This window comes from Drosophila sechellia, unplaced genomic scaffold, assembly GCF_004382195.2.
Source record: "Drosophila sechellia strain sech25 unplaced genomic scaffold, ASM438219v1 U_216, whole genome shotgun sequence".
Classification (NCBI taxonomy): Eukaryota; Metazoa; Arthropoda; class Insecta; order Diptera; family Drosophilidae; genus Drosophila; species Drosophila sechellia.
The window spans coordinates 14,410-33,725 of record NW_022611157.1 but is presented as its reverse complement, the minus strand read 5'-3'; the positions used below and the strand labels follow the sequence as shown (position 1 = coordinate 33,725).

Below are 19,316 nucleotides of genomic sequence, written 5' to 3'. Positions count from 1 at the left end.
CAGGGCCTCGATATGAGTCCTGTATTGTTATTTTTCGTCACTACCTCCCCGAGCTGGAGTGGGTAATTTACGCGCCTGCTGCCTTCCTTAGATGTGGTAGCCGTTTCTCAGGCTCCCTCTCCGGAATCGAACCCTGATTCCCCGTTACCCGTTGCAACCATGGTAGTCCTAGATACTACCATCAAAAGTTGATAGGCAGACATTTGAAAGATCTGTCGTCGGTACAAGACCATACGATCTGCATGTTATCTAGAGTTTCAACCAATATAACGATCTTGCGATCGCTTGGTTTTAGCCTAATAAAAGCCTCCCTCCAGGTTCTTTTAATTGCATGTATTAGCTCTAGAATTACCACAGTTATCCAAGTAACTGTTAACGATCTAAGGAACCATAACTGATATAATGAGCCTTTTGCGGTTTCACTTTTAATTCGTGTGTACTTAGACATGCATGGCTTAATCTTTGAGACAAGCATATAACTACTGGCAGGATCAACCAGAATAATGTTTTTCCTTCATATTCCATTCATATTTTTTGAATCGAAATAAGCAATATAATAGATATATAGATTTTTCACTTTATATAATTCCATGATTTTTATTATATTGAATAAAATTCAATATTTCGCCTTTGGGTAAAAATTTAAATAATTATAAATATAAGTAAAAAAATCTATTCGATTACGCGCCATTTTATATAGCATTCGTAATCCATATTTTCATTTTTAATTTATACTTGTTTTACCAATATAACAAGAATTTCATATAATTATTGTAATATATATGTTTCTATAATTTTATCTTTTATATATACATATTTCATTATAAAATATCATTTTATTTCCAACATACATAATTATTGTATCCACACATGTACAATTTTTGTTTTAACCAATATAAATATTAAGTTAAATCATTTGCATTTTGAAGATAAATTTAAAATTTATCTCTTTTCATATATCTCCTGGTAATATATAACATAAAACCAAGCGCATATGATAATATTTCCACATTTAATATATAATTTTATATTTCTTCATAAGAATCCATATTTGTATTATACCGTAACGATATAATAATCCAACTATACGGCAGGTAATAAATTAATATTTGCCTGCCTCCAAAAATTAACGATAATATATGGAAACGATTTGTTATTCTATATATAATAGAAACTTGACTTTTGTTTCAACGATATTATCTAAAAAGCGTATATTCCTATTATCCGCGGAGCCAAGTCCCGTTTCTATAGAACTGAGAAACAAATTGTACGGATAATAATATACTTATTTTATGTAACCAATATAAACATAATCCGAAATAATATTTCGAATAATGCGGGAGGTCGGCAACCACTGCCTACCTATAGTAGTTTTTGAACCCGCTGTCCTCAAAGCGGGTTTTTCAATTCCGTTTGCCACCCAACATACGGTCTATTCTCTTATATATAAGAAGAATTATAGGAACATTTCATTTTTTTCCATTATCAATATAATATGATTTATTTTTTTTATACATATAATAAATATTAATTTTATATGTTATTATTTAATTTACTCATATAATTGCCAAATTCATATGAATACATAAGTTTTGAACAATAGAGAGGTCGGCAACCACTGCCTACCTATAGTAGTTTTTGAACCCTCTGTCGTAATTCCGGTCGTTTACACTACTATACCCTCTCACTATAATGGCTTTTCTCTATAATACTAAGAGAATATGGGAATATCTCAGCATTTTTCCCATATACATATAATAATTAACCATTTTCATATGTATATTATTTAATTTATCATATAATTGCCAAAATCATATGAATACATAAGTTTTGAACAATATGAGAGGTCGGCAACCACTGCCTACCTATAGTAGTTTTTGAACCCTCTGTCGTAATTCCGGTCGTTTACACTACTATACCCTCTCACTATAATGGATTTTCTCTATAATACTAAGAGAATGTGGGAATATTTCAGCATTTTTTTCCCTTATACATATAATAATTAATCATTTTCATATGTATATTATTTAATTTACTCATACAATTGCCAAATCATATGAATACATAAGTTTGAACAATATGAGAGGTCGGCAACCACTGCCTACCTATAGTAGTTTTTGAACCTCTGTCGTAATTCCGGTCGTTTACACTACTATACCCTCTCACTTAAATGGCTTTTCTCTATAATACTAAGAGAATATGGGAATATCTCAGCATTTTTTCCCATATACATATAATAATTAACCATTTTCATATGTATATATTTAATTTAATCATATAATTGCCAAAATCATATGAATACATAAGTTTGAACAATATGAGAGGTCGCAACCACTGCCTACCTATAGTAGTTTTTGAACCCTCTGTCGTAATTCCGGTCGTTTACACTACTATACCCTCTCACTATAATGGATTTTCTCTATAATACTAAGAGAATGTGGGAATATTTCAGCATTTTTTCCCTTATACATATAATAATTAATCATTTTCATATGTATATTATTTAATTTACTCATACAATTGCCAAAATCATATAATACATAAGTTTTGGAACAATATGAGAGGTCGGCAACCACTGCCTACCTATAGTAGTTTTTGAACCCTCTGTCGTAATTCCGGTGGTTTACACTACTATACCCTCTCACTTAAATGGCTTTCTCTATAATACTAAGAGAATATGGGAATATTCTGCATTTTTTCCCATATACATATAATAATTAATCATTTTCGTATGTATATTATTTAATTTACTCATACAATTGCCAAAATCATATGAATACATAAGTTTTGAACAATATGAGAGGTCGGCAACCACTGCCTACCTATAGTAGTTTTTGAACCCTCTGTCGTAATTCCGGTGGTTTACACTACTATACCCTCTCACTTAAATGGCTTTTCTCTATAATACTAAGAGAATATGGGAATATCTCTGCATTTTTTCCCATATACATATAATAATTAACCATTTTCATATGTATATTATTTAATTTAATCATATAATTGCCAAAATCATATGAATACATAAGTTTTGAACAATATGAGAGGTCGGCAAACCACTGCCTACCTATAGTAGTTTTGAACCCTCTGTGTAATTCCGGTCGTTTACACTACTATACCCTCTCACTATAATGGATTTTCTCTATAATACTAAGAGAATGTGGGAATATTTCAGCATTTTTCCCTATACATATAATAATTAATCATTTTCATATGTATTTATTTAATTTACTCATATAATTGCCAAATTCATATGAATACATAAGTTTGAACAATATGAGAGGTCGGCAACCACTGCCTACTATAGTAGTTTTTGAACCCTCTGTCGTAATTCCGGTCGTTTACACTACTATACCCTCTCACTATAATGGATTTTCTCTATAATACTAAGAGAATGTGGGAATATTTCAGCATTTTTCCCTTATACATATAATAATTAATCATTTTCATATGTATATTATTTAATTTACTCATACAATTGCCAAAATCATATGAATACATAAGTTTTGAACAATATGAGAGGTCGGCAACCACTGCCTACCTATAGTAGTTTTTGAACCCTCTGTCGTAATTCCGGTCGTTTACACTACTATACCCTCTCACTTAAATGGCTTTTCTCTATAATACTAAGAGAATATGGGAATATCTTAGCATTTTTTCCCATATACATATAATAATTAACCATTTTCATATGTATATTTTTTAATTTACTCATATAATTGCCAAAATCATATAAATACATAAGTTTGAACAATATCAGAGGTCGGCAACGGTCTTTCCTCTATAATACTAAGATAATATGGAATATTTCATCATTTTTTCCCTTATACATATAATAATTAATCATTTTCATATGTATATTATTTAATTTACTCGTATAATTGTCAAAATCCTATGAACACATAAGAGAATACAATATGAGAGTCGGCGCAACCATAATATAGTAGTTGATGACGAGGTGTTTGGCAACTTGACACAATCCATTAAAGTCTTTATTAATTATATGAAAGGACAATATCATATGCGTCACTAAATTGATGACGAGGTGTTTGGCACTGATACAATTCTTAAAGTCTTTATATCAAAAATTATATGATAGGACAATATCATATGCGTCACTAAATTGATGACGAGTGTTTGGCAACTTGACACAATCATTAAAGTCTTATATTAATTATATGATAGGACAATATCATATGCGTCACTAAATGATGACGAGGTGTTTGGCAACTTGATACAATTCTTTAAAGTCTTTATATCAAAAATTATATAATAGGACAATATCATATGCGTCACTAAATGATGACGAGGGTTTGGCACTTGACACAATCATTAAAGTCTTATATTAATTATATGATAGGACAATATCATATGCGTCACTAAATGATCAGTCGCGATCGAACACTCGACGAGTGCAGACGTGCCTGCGGATCGACAGCAAATTGTTAGCAAATTGTTAGCAAATTGTTCACAGTTGTAAGTCCCGTTACTTGTGCCCAGCCACTTCGCGTCGCGTGATCTTGTCGCGCGTTTTGATTGGCCCAGCCAACGTACCTAACGGTAGTTCGCACTAACACCATCGCACACCCGAGTGTGCGTGTTATCAGCGCAAAAAACCCAGTGCTCGAAGCAGCGGTATAATTGCAAAGCAGCAGCCACGTGCTGCCTGGCTCACCGGCTTACGGTGCCCAGCTTCCCCCCCCCCCCCCCTCCTCACTCCTTATCAACTTTGGAGAAGATGGACTGGCAGGCCCCCCCGCGCACCCACAAGCTTGGAACAACACCACGCAAAAAGGCTCTGAGAACACGCAAGAGCAGCTCCAGCAGCGAGGGAAGCACCTCGCATACAGAGCCGGGCGAGATAAAGCGAAAACCGGCAAAGAAAGCACAGGGAGAGGAGCTGGAAGATAAGCCAAGCACTAGCGCAGCTCTGCGCAAGAAGCTCGCCAACAACGCCTTCGCTTTACTCTCGACCGAAGAAGACGAGTACGACCAAGAGAGCTCTGATGACGAACCCGGACCTAAAGACGATTCCAAGCCCAAGACCCCGAGAACCAAAGCCCACCCCGAAGACCATCAAGCCACCTCCGATTTTTATCCCCGATGTGACCAACATCTCGGCACTCGTCAAGATGATCACGACTCTTGTAGGCCCGAAGAACAATTTTACCTACAAGACCGTGAATGGCAACAACGTACGTGTCATGATGCCGGACAAAGAGTCCTATACAGCTCTGCGTCTCCAACTTGTGGCCCAAAACAAGAGGCATCGGACTTTCCAGCCGAAAGATGAACGTGCATACAAGGTTGTCATCAAAGGACTCCACCACTCCACCGATCGTGAGGAAATCATTGAAGACCTTCGCAGACAAGGGCACGCTGTTAGAGATCTGCACAATCCCATTGGCAGAAGAACTAAAGAACCGCTGGGAATATTCTTCGCCAACCTGGAGCCTTCCAGCAACAACAAAGACGTCTACCAAGTCAAGCGGATCTGCAGGTCGGTAGTAACCATTGAACCGCCGCAGAAGTTCAACGACGTGCCTCAATGCTTCAGGTGCCAAGGATTCGGTCATACACAGCGTTACTGCTTCCTGGAATACCGATGTGTAAAGTGTGGAGGCCCTCACGAATCGAGGGCATGTGAGAAGAGGGAGGACGACAAAGCGTGCTGCTTCCACTGCCAGGCGGACCATCCTGCGTCTTTCAAGGGATGCCCTGCATACAAAAGGGCCAAAGCACTCGCTGCTCCGAAAACAAGGCCCGTCGCTAATGCTAACAAGGCGCCGCCCGTGGCATCACCAAACGTCACCTCTGGCAGGAGCTACCGAGACGCCCTCAACGGAGTGCACGCAGCACCGCAGAATCCCACAACCCCAGTCCAAACCCAAACAGAAACCCCACACTCCGGTCAGATAGAAGCGATGTTCGCTCGCATGGAAGGAATGATGGAAAGGATGATGGAGCGCATGTTCACCCAGATGACACAGCTGGTGGCCACCATTCTCAACAGCAAGTCATGCAACTAAAGCTCCACCTAGTCGTCTGGAATGCGAACGGCCTGCAGAACAGCAAGGCCATAGTCGAGCACCATCTGAAGACCCACCAGATCGATATCCTACTCGTAGCCGAAACCCACTTCTCCCCCAGATCCCACTTTAATATCAGCGGATATGACCTCATCCATGCAGACCATCCTTCTGGCAGAGCACGCGGTGGAGCAGCCATCCTCATCAGGAGCGGTATTCAATACCTAGAGCTGCCCGCGTTTCAGCAAGACTGGGCACAATGTCCTGTCATCAGGATTGTCAGCCCGCAAGGAGATTTAGACATTGGAGCGGTCTACTTTCCCCCCAGATACCGCATAACAGCATCTCACCTCAGTGAGTTCTTCGAGCATTTTGGGCCCCGCTTCATAGCAGCTGGAGATTATAACGCCAAACATTCTTGGTGGGGATCGCGCGCCAACAACCCCAAAGGGAAAACTCTGTTTGGGTACCTGCAACGCCACCGACTGGACTGCCACTCCACTGGCGAGCCCACTCACTGGCCAACGAATCCCCTCAAGACTCCAGACCTACTGGACTTTGCTGTGTCGAAAGGCATAGGGCATGCGAAGATCAGCTGCACAACAAATGCTGATCTCCTGTCAGACCACTGTGCAATAAACGTGCTAATCAACACGCCAGTCCTCAGGAAAACCCCGCTCAGAAGGCTCACTGGAAAATATACCGACGCCGCCAAGTTCGCGTCCTGGATGCTCTCCACCGTCAATCCGAACCCCATCCTCAACACACCCAGGAACATTGATGAAGCTATCGGGAATCTCACCAGGCAGATGCAAAACGCTGCGGAATTCGCAAGCCCACCGCCACCAAAGACTGCGAGAACACCTAGCAGGGACCTCCACCTCTGGTCCCCGGAAATTGCGGCACTCGTGACTGAGAAGAGGCGTCTCAGGAGAGTTTGGTTCTTGACGCGCAATCCAAGAGACAAAACAGCGCTCAATCACGCCACAAAGGAGTTGAAGGACAAGATCTCCAGCCTACGCCAGGACTCCTTCCTCAGATTCCTCGAGGAACTCTCTCCCGGGGACCCAGACCACAATCTGTGGAACGTCACCCGCCACATTAAACGACCAGCCAAAAAGGTTTCCGCAGTGCGCAAAGCAGATGGATCCTGGTGCCTTTCGGATGCTGAAAGAGCAGAAGCTTTCGCCGAACACCTTTACAACGCCTTCTCTCCGTTCGACTGCTGCACTGCCGAAGAACATGCTGAAACAGCCCGGTTTCTCAATAGCCCAAGCTCTCCCGGTCCCCCGTTGGAACCAGTCGACCCTGAGGAAGTTGCGCAGGAGATTGCTCTACTGAAGAACAACAAATCTCCAGGCCTGGATCGTATAGATGCGGCGGCCCTAAAAATGCTCCCATCCCGCTGCACACAAATGCTGGCCAGCATTTACAACAGCTGCTTCCGGCTAGGGTACTTCCCGGAAGAGTGGAAAAGAGCAGAGGTTATTGTCCTCCTCAAGCCTGGTAAGCCTGAAGCCAATCTCGCCTCCTATCGTCCGATTAGTTTGCTGGCAATCCTCTCCAAAATACTCGAAAGAGTATTTTTGCGCAGAGTATTGCCAGTACTGGATGAGGCTGGTTTGATCCCCGATCACCAGTTTGGCTTCAGGCGCTCCCACGGAACACCAGAGCAATGCCACCGGCTAGTCGAACGGATCCTCGAGGCATTCGAGCAAAAGAAATACTGCTGCGCTGTAATGCTCGACGTGAAGCAGGCATTCGACAGAGTTTGGCATCCTGGACTCCTCCATAAACTCAAATCCTACCTCCCAAGCCCCCATTTTACCCTCCTCAAATCCTACACTGAGGGAAGAGCATTCCAAGTCAGATGCGGAAGTGCAATAAGCCTACCCAGACTGATCAGAGCTGGAGTTCCGCAAGGCAGTGTGCTCGGACCAATACTGTACACCCTTTACACCGCAGACCTTCCCATAATCCCCTCCAGGAACCTAACTATAGCGACTTATGCAGATGACACGGCTTTCCTCGCCTCCTCATCCGACCCACGAGAAGCCTCCGAAACAATCCAAAGGCAAATGGACGCGCTACATCCCTGGCTCAGCAGGTGGAACATCGTAGTGAACGCGGAAAAATCTACCCAAACAACATTTGCACTAAGGAGAGGAGACTGCCCACCGGTCACGCTAAACGGAGTCATCATTCCCAACGCACCCGCACCCAAGTACCTAGGACTTACCCTGGACCGCAGGCTCACTTGGCGTCCCCACATCGTCAGCAAACGCATACAGGCCGATGCGCGTCTGAGGCAGATGCATTGGCTTATTGGGAGAGGGTCCAAGCTAAGGCAGAACCACAAAATCCTGGTGTACAAGGCAATTCTCAAGCCCATCTGGACCTACGGGATACAGCTATGGGGCACGGCAAGCCACACGAATCGCCTGCGTATACAGCGGTTCCAGAATAGGTGCTTGAGAATTGCCTGTAATGCGCATCCCTACCACGAGAATGTCGCCATACATAGGGAACTTGGAATCCCACAAGTCGCTGATGAAATCTCCAGGCTCAGCGAGAGATACCTGAAAAGGCTCGAAAACCACCCTAACCACCTCGCCACCAACCTGTTAGACAATAGCCAAACAAGCAGACGTCTCATGAGGAGACACCCTCTCGATCTTCCACAACAATAGACAACACATATAAAACCCGCCACAAATACATGTACAATAGTATCCCTTAAGCTAATGTTCCCCCGCAAAACCATTTAATTATTGTCCACTAGGACAGATTTTAAATAAATAAACGCACGCTAAAGAAAAAAAAAAAAAAACTAAATTGATGACGAGGTGTTTGGCAACTTGAACAATCCATTAAAGTCTTTATATTTTTTTTTTTTTTTTTTATATGATGGACAATATCATATGCGTCACTAATTGATGACGAGGTGTTTGGCAACTTGATACAATTCTTTAAAGTCTTTATATCAAAAATTATATGATAGGACAATATCATATGCGTCACTAAATTGATGACGAGGTGTTTGGCAACTTGACACAATTCATTAAAGTCTTTATATTAATTATATGATAGGACAATATCATATGCGTCACTAAATTGATGACGAGGTGTTGGCAACTTGAACAATCATTAAGTCTTTATTATTATATGATAGGACAATACATATGCGTCACTAATTGATGACGAGGTGTTGGCAACTTGATTCAATTCTTAAAGTCTTTATATCAAAAATTATATGATAAGGACAATATCATATGCGTCACTAAATTGATGACGAGGTGTTTGGCAACTTGACACAATTCATTAAAGTCTGTATATTAATTATATGATAGGGACAATATCATATGCGTCACTAAATTGATGACGAGGTGTTTGGCAACTTGATACAATTCTTTAAAGTCTTTATATCAAAAATTATATGATAGGGACAATATCATATGCGTCACTAAATTGATGACGAGGTGTTTGGCAACTTGACACAATTCATTAAAGTCTTTATATTAATTATATGATAGGGACAATATCATATGCGTCACTAAATTGATGACGAGGTGTTTGGCAACTTGACACAATCCATTAAAGTCTTTATATTAATTATATGATAGGGACAATATCATATGCGTCACTAAATTGATGACGAGGTGTTTGGCTACAGGAAAAAATCATTTATTTATCGAATCATCAAGCAAAGGATAAGCTTCAGTGGATCGCAGTATGGCAGCTGCTCAACCACTTACAACACCTTGCCTGTTACAAAAGTCGTTTACAATTGATTCTAGGCTTTGTCATTGTATTAAATAATGCTTTTATATGTAACTAGCGCGGCATCAGGTGATCGAAGATCCTCCTAATTTACTATGTTACAAATTACATTGGCATCACATCCATTGTCGTTTATAAAATAAATTATAAACTTTAAATGGTTTAGAAGCCATACAATGCAAATTGCCCCTTATTTATCATTGCAGTCCAGCACGGATACGACCTTAGAGGCGTTCAGGCATAATCCAACGGACGTAGCGTCATACCACTGTTCGCTCGAACAAGTATTGTGCCATTGGTCCGTACCTGCGGTTCCTCTCGTACTACGCAGGAATGCTGTCGCAACAACGTTTTGTCATTAGTAGGGTAAAACTAACCTGTCTCACGACGGTCTAAACCCAGCTCACGTTCCCTTGCATGGGTGAACAATCCAACGCTTGGTGAATTTTGCTTCACAATGATAGGAAGAGCCGACATCGAAGGATCAAAAAGCGACGTCGCTATGAACGCTTGGCCGCCACAAGCCAGTTATCCCTATGGTAACTTTTCTGACACCTCTTGTTAAAAACTCTTTAAACCAAAAGGATCGATAGGCCGAGCTTTTGCTGTCCCTGTGTGTACTGAACACCGAGATCAAGTCAGCATTTGCCCTTTTGCTCTATGTGTGGTTTCTGTCCGCACTGAGCTGGCCTTGGGACACCTCCGTTATTATTTGAGAGATGTACCGCCCCAGTCAAACTCCCTACCTGGCAATGTCCTTGAATTGGATCATACCTGAGTAATTGGAGTTATACCAAATTTTCAAATCAAAAATACATAAATGCATCGTTTTATTAAAGAATTTGTTTGCGATTATATAACAAACTCGTGATACTTTGATCAAGAAGCTTGCATCAAAACCCAATACCATAAGATATAATAAATATATCCGTATAATGGCTAGGAAATGATACACGTTCCATTTAATCAAGTAAGTAAGGAAACAATAAGAGTAGTGGTATTTCATTGACGATACCAAACCGAGGTCTAATATCTCCCACTTATTCTACACCTCTTATGTCTCCTTACACTGCCAGATTAGAGTCAAGCTCAAAAGGGTCTTCTTTCCCCGCTAATTATTCCAAGCCCGTTCCCTTGGCTGTGGTTTCGCTAGATAGTAGATAGGGACAGTGACTTTCGGACCTCTCCGAACTTGTTTTACGTGGCGTGTTCCACACTGAAGGGATTACAACCACGACACCCTGAACACCCACAAGTGGTGCATGTATCAACATGGTGCATGAGTCTGGATACGCCAGACAAACGTCCCGGACTGGAAGCTATAGCTATGTACATAGCGACCACCCCGGTAGCAATTCGAGTACTTGCTTGCCGGGCAAGCACTCCCCCTTGCTGAGGAGCGAGATCTACCTAAAATCTCTACTGATCTCTGGGTCACAGCACCCGAGTTTTGCGCAACTAGCACCGTAACTCAAACGTCGAACACGAAGGCTCTACCCGCGATATGGGTATCAACCACAGCCACCACGATACTCCCACCAGGGGGCCTACCTCAATGTGCTGTCTTGGAGCAGCACAACCCGTGGTACCGAAAGAGAGGCTCGGTGGGCCTCCTCCTTTTGCTCCGACAAGCATGGTTAGAGGAACCAGTCGCTATATTAGTCGCCTCTTACGACAAGCAATAGCGGGCTGTGGAAGTATTCTCGCCCGCTAACCACACGGCGAAGTTTTGGGCTAAATACCCCTCCTCCTACGGAACACCTCGTCCGCAAACGCTGCCAGCCGTTGAATCCTCTGCTGATCTTCCAGGATTCTATTGAAGGTCCAGTTTTCGCCAAGGCGCTGCACTCCAAGTCCATCGAGGTTTCGCAAATCTGCATATAGAGGACAAGCGCACAATATGTGCATCCAGTCCTCATATGGATCACCACAAGCGCAAGCAGTGGTATCGCTGAGGGCTCTCCCTTGCAAAAATGCGTTAAACGACCCGTGACCTGTCAGCAGGAAAGACGTCCTCATCGAGAATCCAAAGCTTGGATCTCGATAGGCGAGAGTGACGTATGGGATGAACTTGTGCGTCACCCGTCCTGGTTCGCTGTCGTCATCCCATCTGTTTTGCCAATTCTGCAGCAAGCACTCCTCTAGGCGAGTCTTCCTCTGCTTCCAGCTTAGACACGTAGTGTCCTCGCCGTATAGCCAGTCGTTCTCCTCCAGCGGGTATCCACGCTTCAGCTTGTACTTGACCGCTAAAAACTTAGCAGCCAAGTCAAGCGGGGGAGCTCCGCCAAGTACCTGCAGTGCCACTGTGGACACTGTTCGGCATACCGAAAGGCATCCAAGCAGGATTAGCCTCTGGCAGGAGGCTAGTCGTCTCCGGGCGGCTACCTGTTCGGCGGTGTCATACCATACCGGGGCACCAAACAGCACACAAGGTGCCATGAGTCCGTCATATATGGTCCGCCTGGCTCGAGGACTGAAGCCCCAGTCGGCTCGAAGCACACGCGCCAATGCTCCAACGACTCCGGTCATCCGCTGGCGAAGCGAAGCTATGTGCGTGAGGAATTTCATTCCTTCACTGACCGTGATGCCAAGGTACCGACAGCTACGCACATACGGAAGGTTCGCTCCAGCAAACCTCACCGTAGGCGCACGTCTCAAGGCACCTTTCAGCAGCATTATTACCGTCTTGCTGGTCGAGACGGTAACGCCAACTTCCGCTCCCCACGCTTCTACGATGGACATCAGCTCTGCACCTTTTTCCTCTAGCTCAGCTCGGGAATTTCCCTCGACGAGAAGCAGCAAGTCATCCGCGTATGCACTCAGCTGGCAATACGGCTGGAGACGCTGAAGCAGTACATCCATCAGTATGTCCCAGATAAATGGGCCACTGATTGACCCCTGCGGGCAGCCTCTAGTTACCGGTACATCCACAGTACCGGAACTGCTTCGGATCACTGCTCTTCGGCCGGAGAAAAAGCTCTGCCACAAGCCCATCTCCCGGCATCCCAAGTCGGCTAGTCGGCGGAGTGCAGCACTCCATTCGACGTTGTCGAATGCTCCTTTGAAGTCCACGAATGTGCCGAGCACGTATTGCGCCGGGCTGGCACAAACACTGCTCTTCACGTGCCTCCAAGCATCCTCCACACATCGTCCTTGGCGAAATCCAAATTGCCATCTGCAGCCTTCCGGAAGAACTTCTCTCACACGATTCACCATGATGGCCTCGAGCACCTTACCAAAGACTGGTAGCAAGCATATTCCTCTATATGAGGAGGGCTCACATTTGTCCTTATCTGGCCCTTTGAGCAGCGAGACAACTCGTGGGCACTTCCACTCAGCGGGAAAGTATCCTAATCGGATGCATCGGGAAAACAACGATGCAAGGTGCTCGGGTATGGCGCGCCAGACTGCCTTGCAGATAGTGCCATTAATGCCGTCCAAGCCGGGAGAGCGCCTGCTCTTCAACCGGGCAACACATGCATCAACCTCGAATACTTCGAGGGCCGGTGGGACTTCCTCCGCGATGGCAGTCGGTGCTTCGGACTCCGCAACTGGGAAGAAATTGCGGAGGAGCACTCGTGCACAGTCACCCCAATCGGTGATCATCTCGCCATTCACGCGGAGGCACCCAATCTCCGTGCACTTCCTGCGGCCTCGGCAAATCTTATAGACGCGCCCCCATGGGTCGTCGGCATGATCTCCCACGAAGCGTTTCCACTCATCCATTTTCGCCCTCCAAATGAGCTTCTTGTAGTTGGCTGAGGCCCGCCTCAGGTCGACCAATACACGCTCTATTGCGGCATCATCATCATGACGCCTTCCATTTTGAAGTAGGCGACGAAGTCTCCGGACTTCGCGCCTTGCATCACAGAGGTCGGCAGTCCACCAACGTGCTCTCCTGCTGGGCAATCGGATGGACTTTCTTCCCAGCGCAATATCACATACATTATGTACTATACTGCGCAGGGTCGAAACTTGCTGGTCCAACGGCGACTCTGAGAAGTTTTCCGGAAGTTCGGCTGCTCTACTCACCATTTCCTCCTTGAACAATCGCCAACGTGCATTGGAGAAGTTCCAGGACGGCACAGGAGCTATGCTCTCAACTGCGCGCGCGGTAGTTGGTTCGGCCACAACAGTAATGATGTTGTGGTCACTCAATTCCCACTCGTCCACTCTCCACTCATATGTGGCCCACATAGATGCTGCCTCATTGACGATTGTCACGTCGATATCGCTTGTAGCTCTGTAATTATCGAACGTGTACACCTCTGTTGACTGGTTTAGGGCGGCGACTCTTGCCTCCAGCATCCACTCTGACAGCAGCTCACCCCGTCTGTAGTTAGCTTGCCCCTCGGCATGACGAGAGAGTTTGCTAAGCCACATGGGGGACACTGCATTCGCGTCGAGGCCCAGGATTGCGGGGGTTCTGCTGGCCTGCAGCAGGACCGCATCCATGTACCGGATGTACGGTTCCAGAGGTGCATCATACTGGCAGTATGCGGCGCAAAGGAAGATTGAGCCAAAACTCCCTTTCACGACCAGACATACGCCATAATCTGTGGTGAGGGTCTCCACTGGCATACAGATGGCTTCCTGGTGATCCACTAGGATGGCTGCCTTCCCTCGCCGATCGATGAAAATTCTCATTCCTTCAGGCAGCACATCCATTCCGTCCCCGTCGAGATACGGCTCCTGCACCAGCGCGAACATAGACTCCGATCTCCTGAGTCGGACTCCGAGCTCGATGGTCGCAGCTCGGCCTCGGCCACAGTTCGCTTGGATGAAGCTAAACATTAGTGTCTAGCTTGCACCCTCGCCAGCAACGCCCCGTATATCGGGCAAACGCTCGAGAGCATGTAATGCCCCGAGGGTTGCCCTCTGTGGCGGCAGTTCCGGCAGTCCACCGGGTTTTGGCACTTTGCCGCAGTGTGGCCTTGTTGCCCGCACTGGCGACAGACACTATCCTTCTGCCGGCATTCGCTGACCTTGTGGTCGAAACCCACACATCTGTGGCAGGCGTATGTGCGGACCTGTGACCGGCATCGGAATGAGAACCACTTGATGTAGACACGACCTACATCAAGCTTCGCCATCGCCCGGTCGTCAACCTCCAGCGTCACATTTACTGTGGCGCCGTCAGCTACCGACCACGCCTTGGTCACCAGGTGCACTGACTTCTTAAACTGGGCCAGATTCATTTCGCTGTCGAAGTTGTTTTCGTGGAGCTCCTTCATAAACTCCTCAGGGCCGATAGCTGTGTCGACGTCATATACGACGACCTTCGGCTTCTCGGCCGCATTCCGTGCCACATTTAGGCCAACCTCGGCGAATCTTTTTGAAGCGACCACCTTCTGCAGCTCTCCCACCGAAGGAGTGCGAATGATCGCACCACCACCTCGACGGAGCTCACGGACCTCGTGTACTCTGACTCCGAGAGAGGGTGCAACCATCGTTCGCACCTTTTCCGCTATGTCTTTCCCCGATAGCGCAGGGTCGTCGCACTTCACCACCGCTGACCACGTCTCGCGGACCTTGGTAGTCCGCGGGGCAGCGATGGGTGCAACCTGCTGCATCTGGGGAGCATTGGCGGCCGTATTTTTCAACAGATTCAACGACGGCGGCGGCGGTGGCGGCATAGCAAGCCGCGTCTCCAGCTCTCCGCACCGGAGCATTAGCGCCAACACCAGCTCATCGTAGCGGCTGATAGCATATGAGAGCTCTTCCGTGTCCACTTCTCCTAGTCTGCGGAAGCTGCTTCTCACCATGCGCTGTGTGGCCGACAGCTCTGCCATCATGGCTGCTTGCCCAGCACGGGCGGCAGCGGTGGCGGCAGTGGCAGTGGTGGCAACAATTTTAGCAGCAGTGAAAACGGCGGAGGCAGCAGTGTGGTCGGCAGCAGGGGCAGCAGTAGGATCAGCAGCGGTGGCAGCAGCGTGGGGGGGGGCAGCATCAATGGCAGCGTTCTCCGTAGCCGCCCGGGCGTCCTCCAGCGACGAAAACGGCTCCTCCAGTACCCCAACGGGTTCTGGCACTCCATTCGATGCCAGGGCAACCAATTTCGCCTGCGTTGGCGCCGAGCTCTTAGATGCCAGATGGCTTCTGCGCCTGCCTCGTCTGGACTTCATCGAGGCACTACTTCCGCTCAAGGCACTCGCGCTGCTGTCGCTCTCCATCGGCATAAATACGATGGTGGCTCCACCTACCGTCGACGCCAGCAACCGTATGCTCGTTTACTCGCTGACAAAAGGTAGTTGCTCTGGAACTCGAGCTCCACCTATCGGTAGAGTCTGGTAGCACTAAAACTCTCCCTAGACACAAACCTTAGCAGTGACTCCCACCAATAAGCTTTGTGACAGCTGATCAAAAAGCTTACTCGAAAAACTTACTCGTAAGTTCGCCTTCAGCACGTGCTAAGTGGAAAATTCCCAACAATTAATTGTTAATTACTTCCAAACCGCTTGTTTATAACACACGAAAATTAGCACACGACTTTCGCGGAGCACTAATTCACCGATTTTATTACTTTCCAAACACGGAAAACCAAGTTCTTCGCAATCTGTACACGAGCGCAACGAAAACACGTCCGTCGTTAATCCATTCATGCGCGTCACTAATTAGATGACGAGGCATTTGGCTACCTTAAGAGAGTCATAGTTACTCCCGCCGTTGACCCGCGCTTACTTGAATTTCTTCACTTTGACATTCAGAGCACTGGGCAGAAATCACATTGTGTCAACACCCGCTAGGGCCATCACAATGCTTTGTTTTAATTAGACAGTCGGATTCCCCAAGTCCGTGCCAGTTCTGAATTGATTGTTAATTGATAATCGTTATAATTGATAAGAACTAATTGGTTTAACCCAAATAGTATTCTTAAAAATTTTAGCAAGAAAGTTCCACAATTGGCTACGTAACTAAACTATCCGGGGAACAAGTAACTAACATAAATGCTAGAAACTCTATTTACCCAGAACGAGCACATAAACCATGTTATTGTTTCCCAATCAAGCCCGACTATCTCAATCTTCAGAGCCAATCCTTATCCCGAAGTTACGGATCTAATTTGCCGACTTCCCTTACCTACATTATTCTATCGACTAGAGACTCTTCACCTTGGAGACCAGCTGCGGATATTGGTACGGCCTGTTGAGAAGTTTGCGTGTCCCCACCATAAATTTTCAAGGTCCGAGGAGAAAATATCGACACAACAGTATATGTCATGCTCTTCTAGCCCATCTACCATATCTCTCTGCGAAAGACTTCCATGGTAGTACGGCTATAAAACAGAAAAGAAAACTCTTCCGATATCTCTCGACGGCTTCTTTATGGTCGTTCCTGTTGCCAGGATGAGCACGAGGCCCATATTTAATAACAAACGGATACTCAACAGGTTACGGAATTGGAACCGTATTCCCTTTCGTTCAAAATTATTCAAGTGTATTATATTCGCTTTGTTTATATAGTTAGGCATTTTTGTTTTACTTGAAAATTTTCGGCTTTCGCCTTGAACTTAGGACCGACTAACTCGTGATCAACCACTGTTCACACGAAACCCTTCTCCACTTCAGTCCTCCAAGGTCTCATTCGATTATTTGCTACTACCACCAAGATCTGTACCAATGGCAGCTCCATGCAGGCTTACGCCAAACACTTCTACGCATACCATTGTACCTTCCTACTCACTAAAGTTTCAAAATTTATATCACAAGTAATATAAATCATCTACTTTAGCGGTAATGTATAGGTATACAACTTAAGCGCCATCCATTTTAAGGGCTAGTTGCTTCGGCAGGTGAGTTGTTACACACTCCTTAGCGGATTTCGACTTCCATGATCACCGTCCTGCTGTTTTAAGCAACCAACGCCTTTCATGGTATCTGCATGAGTTGTTAATTTGGGCACCGTAACATTACGTTTGGTTCATCCCACAGCGCCAGTTCTGCTTACCAAAAGTGGCCCACTGGGCACATTATATCATAACCTTGAACTTCATATCAAGAAAGTTAAGGTTCTTACCCATTTAAAGTTTGAGAATAGGTTAAGATCGTTTCGACCCTAAGGCCTCTAATCATTCGCTTTACCAGATAAGATTATTTTATATAATATTAAAATGCACCAGCTATCCTGAGGGAAACTTCGGAAGGAACCAGCTACTAGATGGTTCGATTGGTCTTTCGCCCCTATACTCAATTCTGACAATCGATTTGCACGTCAGAACTGTTTCGGTCTTCCATCAGGGTTTCCCCTGACTTCAACCTGATCAAGTATAGTTCACCATCTTTCGGGTCACAGCATATATGCTCAAGGTACGTTCCAGTTAGAGGCATAAATAATATAAATATACATTATACATAACTATATAGAACGCCCCGGGATTGTGTTAATTAGCTATAAATAGCTAAAAAACTAATCCCATTATTAGTCAAGTTAATTACGCTATTAGGTTTACATCCCAATAACTTGCACATATGTTAGACTCCTTGGTCCGTGTTTCAAGACGGGTCCCGAAGGTATCCTGAATCTTTCGCATTGTTAATCATACAAGAGCATATAATAAACACAAAAATCAATGATAATTATGCCATTATATAATTCCGAAAAATTAACGCTCTGTAATAATATAAATCTATCAGCACTTTATCAAATTAATAACATTTATTCTGTGTTAAAATGCAAGCAATTTAATTGGAATAAACTATAAGTTATATTTTATGATAAATTTGGGATATGCTAATAGATTACAATGTCCTTATATGGAAAAAATGCACATTATTCTTAATAATATTATTTAAATATTACAATTTTAATGATGAATTTTCCATAACGGATATTCAGGTTCATCGGGCTTAACCTCTAAGCAGTTTCACGTACTGTTTAACTCTCTATTCAGAGTTCTTTTCAACTTTCCCTCACGGTACTTGTTTACTATCGGTCTCATGGTTATATTTAGTTTTAGATGGAGTTTACCACCCACTTAGTGCTGCACTATCAAGCAACACGACTCTTTGGAAACATCATCTAGCAATCATTAACGTTATACGGGCCTGGCACCCTCTATGGGTAAATGGCCTCATTTAAGAAGGACTTAAATCATTAATTTCTCATACTAGAATATTGACGCTCCATACACTGCATCTCACATTTGCCATATAGACAAAGTGACTTAGTGCTGAACTGTTTTCTTTTCGCTCGCCGCTACTAAGAAAATCCTTGTTAGTTTCTTTTCCTCCCCTAATTAATATGCTTAAATTCAGGGGGTAGTCCCATATGAGTTGAGGTTGTATATATAACTATATTTTGCCATAAATTCTTTATATATAAATGATAAAACAATCAATTAAATTCGTTATAAATAGTTCCAATAGTTCTTGTAAGCAAAGTCATTTTTATCCATTTAACGAACCAACGAAGAATAATAACAAAACCAAGATTTTTCTTTTTCCGAATCATTAATAAGAGACAATTCTAGATGAAAAATATTTCAATTTTTTATGCTAGACATTTCTCAGT

At 44.4% G+C, this 19,316-nt stretch overlaps 1 pseudogene; it reads right to left on the bottom strand.

The window, feature by feature from the left end:
- Positions 1-9,717: 9,717 nt before the first annotated feature.
- LOC116802773 lies at positions 9,718-19,087 on the bottom strand (annotated as a pseudogene).
- Between the last annotated feature and the right edge of the window lie 229 nt (positions 19,088-19,316).